This window comes from Dermacentor albipictus, unplaced genomic scaffold, assembly GCF_038994185.2.
Source record: "Dermacentor albipictus isolate Rhodes 1998 colony unplaced genomic scaffold, USDA_Dalb.pri_finalv2 scaffold_13, whole genome shotgun sequence".
Taxonomy (NCBI): domain Eukaryota; kingdom Metazoa; phylum Arthropoda; class Arachnida; order Ixodida; family Ixodidae; genus Dermacentor; species Dermacentor albipictus.
Window position 1 is genome coordinate 11,188,509 of NW_027225567.1, and position 12,287 is coordinate 11,200,795.

The 12,287-nt window shown below is 49.0% G+C and overlaps 1 protein-coding gene across 9 annotated transcripts in view; it reads left to right on the forward strand.

The window, feature by feature from the left end:
- LOC135915696 (uncharacterized) overlaps window positions 1-12,287 on the forward strand; it is a 293,473-nt gene that overhangs the window by 200,897 nt on the left and 80,289 nt on the right. The gene's annotated exons all lie outside the window — the stretch shown is intronic.

Below are 12,287 nucleotides of genomic sequence, written 5' to 3' on the forward strand. Positions count from 1 at the left end.
CATCGAGCATTGCCCTCACGAACTCATTCTCGGTCTAGATTTTCTTGCCAATCATTCTGCCCTCATTGACTGTTCGGCCGGCTCACTTCGCCTTGACTTGCCTCCAAGCCATCTGAGCTGCATGGATTTTATTCGCCTACCGCCTCACTCTGTGACACACGTCGGCTTGTTGTCCTCACCAGCTGTACCTGACGGCAATTACGTGGCCGCACCGATTCCGGCCGTTATGCTTACACATGGTGTTACCGTGCCGCACACTGTGCTGAAAATTACTGGCAACCGCACCTGCCTTCCACTTGTCAATTTCGCACTAACCGTGCAAGTTCTGCCTCAGATCATCTCCTTGGCTATATTTAGCGCTTTGCAGGATGGTGAGGTCGAGCCATTCACAGTGGAAGATCGTCACAGCTCAGCCCATACCGTGACGTCATCGCACGGTACTGACGTCGACATTAAGAAGATGGTTTCCTCTGACCTTACACCTGCTCAAGCTGCAGTCCTTTGCTGCGTTCTTGAAGGCTATCGCGACATTTTTTACTTTGACAATAGACCCTTAGGTCAAACGTCCGTCGTGACCCGTCGCATAAATACTGGCGATGCGAACTCTATTCACTGACGTCCATATCGTGTTTCTGCGTCGGAACGAGCTGTTATCCAACAGGAAGTCAAAAAGATGCTTGCAAAGGACATTATCGAGCCTTCCTGTAGTCCCTGGGCATCTCCCGTCGTACTTGTCAAAAAGGATGGAACGTGGCGCTTTTGTGTAGATTATCGCCACCTGAACAAAATCACAAAAAAGGATGTGTACCCTTTGCCACGTATTGATGACGCTCTAGACTGCCTGTACGGTGCCACCTATTTTTCTTCTATCGACTTACGGTCCGGATACTGGCAGATATCCGTCGACGACATGGACAGAGAGAAGACTGCATTTGTTACCCCTGACGGCCTTTATCAGTTCAAGGTGATGCCTTTCGGTCTCTGTAACGCGCCCGCCACCTTCGAACGAATGATGGACTCTTTGCTTCAGGGGTTCAAGTGGTCCATGTGTTTGTGCTATCTGGACGACGTCATCATTTATTCGCCTACATTCGACACTCATCTAGACCTTCTTTCAGCGATTCTTGACGTGTAACGCCACGCCGGTCTCCAATTGAACTCGTCAAAATGTCATTTCACTCACCGCTAAATCGCCGTCCTTGGACACCTCGTAGACGCCAGAGGCGTGCGACCCGATCCGGACAAAATTCGCGCCGTTACGAATTTTCCTGTTCCGAAGTCTGCCAAGGATGTTCATAGTTTCGTCGGGCTGTGCTCTTATTTCCGACGCTTTGTGAAGTATTTTGCGACCATCGCGCATTCCCTTACCAACCTCTTGAAGAAAGATGCCGCTTTTTCTTGGGGTCCTGACCATGCCGCATCTTTTTTGCAGCTGACTACTCTCCTTACCACGCTTCCAATTTTGGCACACTTTGACCCGTCTGCCTCAACGGAAGTTCGAACTGATGCCAGTGGTCACGGCATAGAAGCAGTGTTAGCATAGCGCCAGCGTGGACATGATCGCGTTATAGCCTATGCCAGCCGACTTCTATCACCTGCTGAGCGCAATTATTCAATCACAGAGTGCGAGTGCCTCGCTCTTGTGTGGGCTGTTGCGAAATTTCGTCCATACTTGTACGAACGCCCCTTCTGTGTCATCACTGATCACCACGCTCTCTGCTGGCTATCCTCGCTCAAGGACCCCACGGGACGACTTACTCGCTGGGCGTTACGCCTGCAAGAATGTACCTTCTCCGTGGTATATAAGATGGGACGCTTACACCAGGATGCCGATTGTTTGTCCCGCTACCCCGTCGACGAGCCGGCTGATGCGGACGCCATCGCTTGCGTTTTCTCTGTGTCCCAGTTGCTTCAAATCGACAACGTACAACGGCACGATCCATCATTACGAGCCCTCATAGACCGTCTGGAGTCAACTCCTGGCGACGCCTCTCTGCAGATGCTTCTCCTTAAGGAGGTGACATTATACCGCCACAATCTCGATCCACAGAGCCTTGGCCTTCTGCTCGTAATTCCATTGCACCTGAGTTCGACTGTCCTCCAGCAACTTCACGATGCTCCCTTGGCTGGACACTTGGGCATCTCGCGCACATACGACCGTGTACGCCGTCGATTCTTTTGGCCGGGTCTCGCCCGCTCCGTGCGGCGCTACGTTGCCGCTTGTGAGCCCTGTCAGCGCCGGAAGAAGCCCTCCACACCTCCAGCTGGATGTCTCCAGCCGATCGACATCCCACACGAACCCTTTCTCCGTGTTGGTCTAGACCTTCTTGGACCATTTCCTCTCTCGGGCTCCGGATATAAATGGGTCGCCGTCGCTACCGATTGTGCTACGTGGTACGCAATCACCAGAGCCCTCCCGACAAGTTGCGCTACTGACGTTGCTGACTTTCTGCTCTATGGCATCATTTTAGTGCACGGTGCTCCACGCCAATTACTCGCTGACCGTGGCCGCAGCTTTCTGTCGGCAGTCGTCGAGGACATCCTCAGCTCCTGCTCGACAAAGCATAAGCTCAGTACATCCTACCACCCACAGACCAACGGCCTCACGGAGCGCCTCAACCGGACCATCACCGACATGCTTTCGAATTACGTTGCGACCGACCACCACGACTGGGATCTTCACTTACCGTATGTGACGTTCGTATATACAGTGGAACCCCGTTCATACGTTTTTCATCGGACCGGGGAAAAAAAAACGTAACAGCCGGGAAAACGCAACAGTGAGGAAAGCCCCAAAAATGAATGAAAAAAGTGCAGCTTCAACTATAGACAATTTACTTCCACAGAGTGCGCTTAAGACTTAAAAAAGTCTATAATGGTGGCTTGCCGTTTCTTTCGCTCGCTAGAAATCGCCACACGTTTCTCAATAGCCTGGAAGGCCACATTGCTGTCAGCATCGCTGTGAGGTGCGATGTACCTGCGGAGGAGGTCCAGAGCCGCGACGGCTTCTCCAAAGCTACGATTTGGCAACTCCTTGGTATCATGCGGCTCGTGCTCCTCGTCGTCTCCGCACCACAGCAATGGCAACGGACGAAGGAATATCCGCAGGAAATTTTGCCCTGTTTGGCGTAATCATGCTAACGTGCTAACGATTGTTTATTATTGCTGCGGAGCGCGCGCGTCCGAGCAGCCCGGTTGCGCGCTGCGCGGCGTGGGAGAAACGTAAACAAGAGAGGAGAGCTGGCCCGATAGGCGGAGCAACGCTACGAGCAACGCCAACTTCTGGTTTCACTTTATCTTCACAAAGAGTGAACTCAGGGCCTCTCCTGAGTTTCCTTCCTCTGTGAGTCGACACGTCCAAGTCCAAAAACGATGCGGTGATCGTAATCACAGTGATGATAGTGAGAGCATTTTTCAGGAATGGCCACTTAGTGGCAGCCTCTCAAACTGGCGTGCGGCTTCTTGCAGCCAGTTCCATAGCCAAGCCCAGCCAAAACTCGTCAAAAGCCAAAATGGTGGTTGGAACACGTTGCCTACTTTAGTCCAGGCGGGTGCAGGGTGCTAAGTTGCGACGTACACTGGAATCGCAATTATACGAATCTCACGGGGTCACAAAAAATATTCGTATTAGCCGAAATTCGTATCATCCAAACAATTAAATCTAGCTAAATTAGAGTGAGAGGTGAATTCACTCAGGCACACGTACGTAAAAAGCGTTTATATCTTGAAGGAAAAGTCTCCGATGTCCTTCTGCTTCTTTTTCTCTGTCAGGTCAATTAGCAGACTTTTTTCAAATCCATAAAAACGCGTGCATGTGTCGTCGCTGATTTCATCCGCGGCGTGATGAAATAGCATGCCTCAGAACTTCGAGCGTATGCAGCGTTTCAGCCGCCGGTGGTGGTCCTTCGCTGTCGTTCACGTCAAAGACAAGAACACGGCTAGAAGCACAGTATCCACTCCGTCCGATGGCACGCGGAAAAGGAGGAAAAGCAACAAAAGTACCACCGTTTCAAACTCTTCACGCCCAGTCGCGGCCTCCGTGCTGTCCGGTGCCACGTCCGCGCCTCCGCACCAAAAGAGAGAGGGAGAAATCGCGTAACTGTGCGCTGTTCTCTTTCACTGCCGTTGGTGGGGCTCGCGGTCGCGTCCGTCCGTGCGCTGGAATGGTGCCAACTGTGGCCTCTTCTCCGCGCAATGGCGCAACCTCCTTCCCTCCTTAGCAACCGGCGCGCCAGTCGGGGGCGCAGCTGTGCATAGCAACTGTGACCTCACACAGTAGCGGTAAAACAAGCGCGCGGGCCTCGGCGGTGGCAGCTGCACCGCCGCTCCTTCGTCAGACGTCTCGTTGCAGTCGAGTGAGACCCGTAGCTCCGCAGCGACCCAGTGATTGCGCGCCAAGCGGTTCTAGAAGCGGCAGCGGACACCGGATTCCCCCAACATCAAACGCCAGAAGAACAAGGAGCGAATGCGCGTGCTACGAATGAACATGTCACCAGATGCGAAAGCAAGGGAGGCAGAACGGAAACGCCAACAGCGACTGATTAGATTGCCGGGTACTAAAGGCAGCGAAGCAGAACGCAAGCGGCAGCAGCGACAGGCGATATCGCCGAACACCAAAGCGAATGAATTGGAGCGCAGACGGCAGCAGCGACCGGCCATTTCACCGAACAGTAAAGCCAGGGAAGCGGAGCGCAGACGGCAGCAGCGTCTGGCCTTCGCCAAGCACACTTTAAAATTTCTAAAGTGTCTTCGGTAATATTCGTATCAACCGATGCGGGTCGAAAATTGATTCGTGACAACCGTTCTCTAGCACGTTGGAAAGTAATGGGGCTCGACCGGGACCACAGAAAAATTCGTATCATTCAGAAATTCGTATTAGCCGTGATCGTATCATCGAGATTCCACTGTACCATGCGGGAACGTTTTCACAGCTACTACGTAACGGCGGGGTTCCTTATACATTGTATCCTATGGAAGCTATGCCGGGACCGGATGAAAACGACGTAGCAGCCGGGAAAACGCAGCAGTGAGGAACGTAACAGCGGGGTCCTACTGCAATTCATCGCGTCACGACACCGCCGGCTATTCACCATTCTATCTCCTATATGGCCGAGAACCCGTGTTGCCCTTGGACATACGTTCCGCCACTGAATACGCCCGCGACGCGGGCGTATTCAGTGGCGGAACGTGTGGTTGAGGGCACTTGTGACGTGCACTTTTCTCCAGGTTCTCTAATCACCTGTTTGACGTTTGGGCCTTTCCGAAAAGCTGCTGTCACGCTATACTGGCCCTTACCGAGTGGTACGACAAGTGACCGATGTCACGTATGAAATCATCCCCGCTGATCTCTCAGCGTCATCATCAGCTGCAAGTGGCATCGTTCACATGGCAAGACTAAAACCATACCACACGCACCTTTCACTGCGGATTCTACAGCCGGGGGTGATGCTACGGAACAGTCGCCACAGTGTGGCTGCACTGAGGAAGACAAAAACGACGTGTGTGCCGGCTTGATATAGCGTCATCATTTTGGCCTCCGTGAGCTTCCCTGTAAATAAATTGTAAATAGTATTCGGCTTCAGCTTCACGTAACGCTATGAATCTTTTTAAATAATTTTTCCCGTCTCTTACGGAGGCTAGGAAAGGGAAATTTATGCCGTCGATCTAGCATTGCAGCTGCCACCTATGCTCGTTGTTTACATTTCTTGCACCGCTCCTCCTCTTCTAGTTTCACTATTCAAACGCAAAGCATGCGCAAATATGTTTTCTTTTGTATATTTGTGAATTTATTCATTTACCGCCAATACAAGCGCTTTGTGCCTGCCGAAGTGGCAAGACAAGCGCTGAACAGATCGCAGAAGCAGACGACAGCAAACAGGGTATAACTAGCGCCACTCTGCTCGTACGTTCTTTCCCTAGCGGCAAAAGGGGTGAACTAGACCAGGCATGCTGGAGGAGGGAGATCTGTGCAGGTCTGGAGTTCAGTAGGTAGTTGTCCAGGCAGACCAGCAACTGGCAACTCCGCGAGTATGACAGGCCTAGCCGCCTTCCGTCGCGCATTCCACAGCCGCTTGACGCGTAGTAGCCATGAGACGACTATCTTTTCCAGCCATCTGGGCAGCGAAATGAACACCTTATCAAACGTTGTCGCGAAGTGAGTGGCTGAACAAACGTAGACAACATAGACAGCGGAGCGATGAAACCAGAGATAAACAAACGTAGCGAAACGCGAGAGCGGTCAAGCGCGCGCCAAAGAGCGCCAGACCAATAGGAGCGAGGCGTGCAGAGGGTGTGCGCGCTTTGGCCAATCGGCGGCACGGACGCATCCTTCAGAAATGATGCGATAGTGTCGGTTTCCCTTCACCGACGCCATTTTGAACTGGCGCAAAATGCGCACAAAGAAAACAGGCTCAAAATAAGCGCAATATGTCGGCCACCGGCCCCCGCGTTCGCAAAAGGCGACGGTGCGAAATTTGAACATTTTTGACCAAATTTTGCTGATTTCGCGTTCACCCTGGCCCCTTTAACCTTGATTTCTTATTATTTTCCGATTAGATTTAGCTTCTACATTTCGCAGAGGGATTCTTGAATGTATAAAGGTAGCGAAAATGCACTTTTCTGAAAATCGACTTTTTTGTGACTTTTTGCCGTTTCAAGACCCGCGTCCCCCCTTAACTATATTGGACCATTTTGTTCCCAAACATGGCGTACTTTCTGATCCCGCTAAACTTCACGCCATGGCCAAATTTCTTAAGCTGACAAAACTTATGGCCCTGTGTAGCTTGATAGGCCTGTGCTCCTGTTTTCACCGTTTTGTGCCAAATTTCACTGCCATCATTGCACCCCCGACACAGCTTCTTGCTGGCACATGTGACCTTTCTACCTGGTCAGAAGAGTGTGACACTGCATTTACCACCTTACATTGTCTACTTATGAAAACCTGCCTTTGACGAGTACATCGTAGCCTACGCCAGTCAAACTCTCACCAGACCTAAAGCGAACTACTGTGACTGAAAAGGAATGCTTAGCCATTGTGTGGGCTCTTGCCGAATTTCGGCCTTACCTTACGAAGAGTTACCTTACCCAAGGTATGCAATTGAGGGGGGGGGGGTAGGTAGCTTTATGAGCACAAATGTGAATAATACCTACCATTGACCATAAAGATGCATAAATCTGCAAAAAAGAATTGAAATAAGGTGTACCTCACACGTACGCCTGTGGGATACACCACTTCTTTACTTGGCAAACAAGGAAGCACATCAAATTGAGTCGCGCATGACAGAGTGAACAAGCGAAAGTAAAAAATAAAGATTTCTAGTAGTGTTTTCTGAATTAGCCCTGGAAGAACTATAGAGAAATATATATGTTTGCGGAACAATCGCAGTTCTTTTGGATCCCTCGTTTACTGCTCTACCAATTGAAGTGCCAAACCCGACTCATGTCGCTATTTGAGAAGTTGCGTAACGATTCGTAGTCGCCAGTCCCATACAAGCGCGTGGAGTGCAGGACGCTGCGGTTCTAGACACATTGCGCCCACCGTGGAAGGTTATAGAAACACTCACATTGGCACAGCAGAGAACTGGCTACGTCAGGTGGCTCCACTGATAACTGTGGAAGCGTGATTCAAAACACGCGGAATTATTCTCCACTTCTGTCGGCCTTTTCTATACTTTCTTTTTAAGTAAAGAGATGTTAATCCATAGATATTTTCAGAAACAACAGTTGAACTTGTTAATTTTCGCTTTTCCTTCCTGTTTGGCTGTTTCATTGGCTCTCTCCCTTAGTAAATCACTTAATTTCTCAGCTCTCGGCAACATTTCTTTCCAGTTCGCAATTTTTCACGAAAAGTGCTGTACAATTATGGAAAAGCCAGACGAGGTAACCGGTGACAATAATATTTTTTATGGTTATACTGGTTATTGCAAGGTCTGATGGTGGACGCTGTTTGGCATTATCTTATTTTCCACCCTACCTAACCCATATCGCGGGTAATGCTTCGAGGATCTGCCAGCGCTGCGGCGAGCCGTCACTCAAGGAAATAATGAAGCAAAAGGAAAAGTTTACTGCACCTGGTGTTTTCTCTGGCTGCACCTCGTTCCTCGAGCATACAGACCAGCTGACTACGAACCGAATCACTTTCCTGGTCCCTGGATCAGTCTAAACAAAAAGGTTGAACTAACAAAGCAACAGTGATGCGCGTGATCGTTGAATAGATAGTGACAACTGAACTCATCTCGAGTTAATCGCGCAGGCACCGAATCGATGAGAAAACTGGCCTTCACACCCCAGGAGATGCCGATAACCACCGCCATCTAAAAGGAGTGAAAACATTGAAAAGCATTCCACTCTGTGAAGTGTGGGGATGCCCAACTCTCGCGCGTCCCCTGATGTTTTTCCCGCATAGCGCGTCTCCTGTAATCTGCCTTTGCCGCGTGGCCTGGCGCCCGCTGCGGTCGGAGTGGTTGAGGTGCAGTACGAGAGATGGCGCGAGTGTTCCGCTGCTAACGCCGCCGACAGGCGGGGTTACTCGGGCGACGACAGACAAGGCTCTTCCTTTTTAGGTTCGAGACAGCAAGCGGGACGGACGTGCCGTGCCACGTGTGCGCTGACCCATGCTTCTGCGAGACCATCTCGCATGGCCGCCTTGGAATGCGCCACCGTTCGCGTGACAGTACGCGCGAACAACCAGGCGTTGGGATCCAGCATGGGGCGAACATATTCGCTCGCTTTTTTGGTCGCGGTGAGTCGGACTTCTAGATTTGTCGCGCGCCCATCGGCATGTTGTGTGGATGGCAACTCGGCTAGCAGGCATTGATCTATGAAATGTGCAGTAAATGCCCTCGTGATTGTTTGCACTACTGTGTTGTCGTTCCTTTGTCCCAAGAGCACGGGAGGAGAGATTCCACAGAAGATGGAATGGCAGCGAGAGCTGACGACAGTCAAAGCTTTAAAATGAAAAGTGAAGTGCTTCATCCACGTATGGAGTGCTTAACGCCTGGTTTACCTCTGCCGCAGCGGCGGTGAAGCAGGCATTAAGCACTCCCCATACGTGGGCCGATCCCTAAGATAGTGCAATACTGGGCCCACCCGCGGCGGAGGTGAAGCAGGCGTTGAGCGCTCTGCATACGTGGGTCCATCCAAAGGTAGAGCAATGCCGGGCCGACCCGCGGCGGAGGTGAAGCAGGCATTAAGCACTCCCCATACGTGGGCCGATCCCTAAGAGAGTGCAATACTAGGCCCACCCGCGGCAGAAGTGAAGCAGGCGTTGAGCGCTCTGCATACGTGGGTCCACCCAAAGGTAGGGCAATGCCCGGGCGACCCGCGGTGGAGGTGAAGCAGGCATTAAGCACTCCCCATACGTGGGCTGATCCCTAAGATAGTGCAATACTGGGCCCATGATCGCACGCCTGATCGCACCCCTGAATTTTGTCAAGATTCGATTTTTTTTATTTCCCGTGTAATGATCGCACCCCGATCTGCCGCAGCGATATGTCGTGTGCCAAGTCTAGCTAATAATGATTGTGCTTACCATCTGCCAAATGCTACGTGAATAACTCTTCCAGACAAACCAAGCGATCTGCATGCACCAAACATTTTTAAGCAGATGCCCCATTTCATTCCTTTCATCACTTTCCGCACTTCCATGACAAAAAAAAAAAAAAAATACAACCACACTTGCCTTTATTATGTGTAGGCTTTATATTGGTTGTGGTCAACAACAACAAAAAAGGCGCATTTCGATTCTTTCGTCTGCACTCGTGGGCACGCAACAAACCGGGAGCGGCGACGATAGCAGGCGCGTTTACACTGATAGGTTAGACGTGTACCCTATTCATACGCCCACGCTTGTAACACAGCTAAGATATTCGCCCTTAACAGAAACGTGCCGTATTAGGATAGTAGTGAAGACAAACTCCGCAGTTTCTGCAGCATGCCTGCCATGTGTTTCTATGTCACTGGCAGCTAAGCGCGCCCATCCGTTTCTGTCCCCTCAAAGTGAACATGGCTGCGTTATTGCCGCAAACTTGCAGATATTAACGGTATTATTCATTACAGATACGGAAGAAACTGTTTCAATGCACGTAATGTACTCGCGAATAGAAAAAAAAAAATCGCATGCAGCTTGCTTCTCCGGCCGGCATTTTTTTTTTTTGGTGTCCTGCACTACATACAGTGGCAGCCGCCTATTTGTTGACCTGTTGTCATCCTGCAGCAAATGCAAAATGAAAAAAAAAATTCTTTTGCGGGAAATTTAACCCGCGTAATGATCGCACCCCTGAATTAGCGACAATTTTTTTTTACAACAAAGTGCTATCATTATGCGAGTATATACGGTAACTGATTTTGCAATTGTTGGTTTTTCTCTTGTGCTAGAACAAACTTATTAATATCATGCTAACAGCAATGTTAGTAGAAACAGTATTACATATCACATTACCTGTTAACCTGAGTTGCAATGGTGTTTTATACTAATTTGCATGGGCCAAGAACTAGCAGTATGACTAAGGGCCCAGGTGATTTTCAGCAACATTCTGTAACCATATATAGAAATAAAATGACGATGATGATGAAATCTTTTATCGGTTAAAATGACCTGCATTGTCTTAAAGGAGCATCACTAAAATTCATCTCAATTCAAGAACTTTCACAGAGCCCCAACAGTCCAAACATGAGAAATAATTTTGAAATGCGCAAAGTCGCTCTGATATACTGGTGCTTGGGTTTCAGCATGGAGCTTTAATACTAAAGGTTTCGTGTTTGTTTCATATTTCAGTAGTATACATACAGTAGTATACAGCGAAATTATTGAAAATAGTTAGGAAATACATAGTACTTTGTCTCAACTGATTTACTATTTCTCTTTAGCGTTCTTTGAGTAAGAAATTACTATATGCTAATAATGTAGCAAAAATGTAACGTTAAACACTTTTGTGATACAGTTAAACCCACTTCCAACAATGCTGGTTTTAACGATATCTTGAATACAGTCAAACCTTGATATAAGGAACCTCGATGTTGCGAGATTCACAATGTAACTAACTATTTTTATTTCCCAATCTTAGCTACGTCGAAAATTGTGTATATGTTGCAATTTAGCAAAGTAATCTTGCAGCATGGTTTCGATTTAACACAGGTTTCAGCCATTTCAAGCATTTGCAAGCATCCTTCTGCATGAAAACGTTGAGAAGCCATCGAGACGTGTTCGCCGGGGTGCGGTATTAAGAAAACCCCACTGCACCATTTCACACATTGGTAAACAACTCGCATCTTAAGTGCAAGAGGGATGGGTACAGGGGAGCAAGCATTTCCTCCTCTACCGTTGCTGTGACTGCATGAGGTTTTCCATCTAGGTAATCTGCTCATTTCGGAGGTAATCTGCGGCAAGCGCAAAGCTAAAAGCAGAGATGGTTGATGCCTTGATGCGCATTGTGTTCCCGTGTGTCTACTATTGGCGGCTGCATAATCCCAAGTTTCTGAGACACAGCGTGAAGCGTTCACTCTGTTTGTGACAGCGAGTGTCCGTGGTCATAGAGCGAGATGTTCACATTTACCTGGGTAACACATTACATCGATAAAACTAAAACCTTACTTTGCATACTTGGCTCTTTGCTATCGAAACTGTGCATTTTTTTTATCTGGACGATTATCTATCTTTTCACATTTTCACTTTCAATTTGTGGGCACCATCTTTTGACGGCTGCGGGCACCAAGCGCAGTCAGCTATGGTGTCCAAGATTTATGGCATCACGTAACGCAAATTGCAAATCTGGGACGCCGTGAGCCGTACCGATCCATTGCACTCAGCGCGATCTGCACTGCACATGTTGGAGCTCATAACCACGCTGTTACAGCCTGACCTCCTCGTGATTTCTTTACAATTTCTTACTGATTAAGTACTATAGACCAGAAATGTGCTGAGTATTTGTGTAACTATTATTACTACTGAATTAATGAAATTAGTCATTAACGAAGTTTTCCGTTGCAAGTACACCTTCGTTATATTGATGTTTGACTGTATAACAATAAAGCAGCCACGGCACTGTGAACTTTTGTGTGTTCTACAGTAAAATAAACCACTTGCTGCAATGTTCTCATGCTGCGTTATTGGTATAACAATGAAACCTGTCTACTGGGTGTCTGTACTGAAAGAGAAACAAACGCGAATACTCAAAGAAGCAAACGTAGTAATAACGGCAAGCTGCTGCAGCCGTGCCAGCATGCTGCGCACGTCATGCGCCTCTCTCGCCGCTTCCCTTTCATTGCTACGAAACTCGCGAGGCGACTGT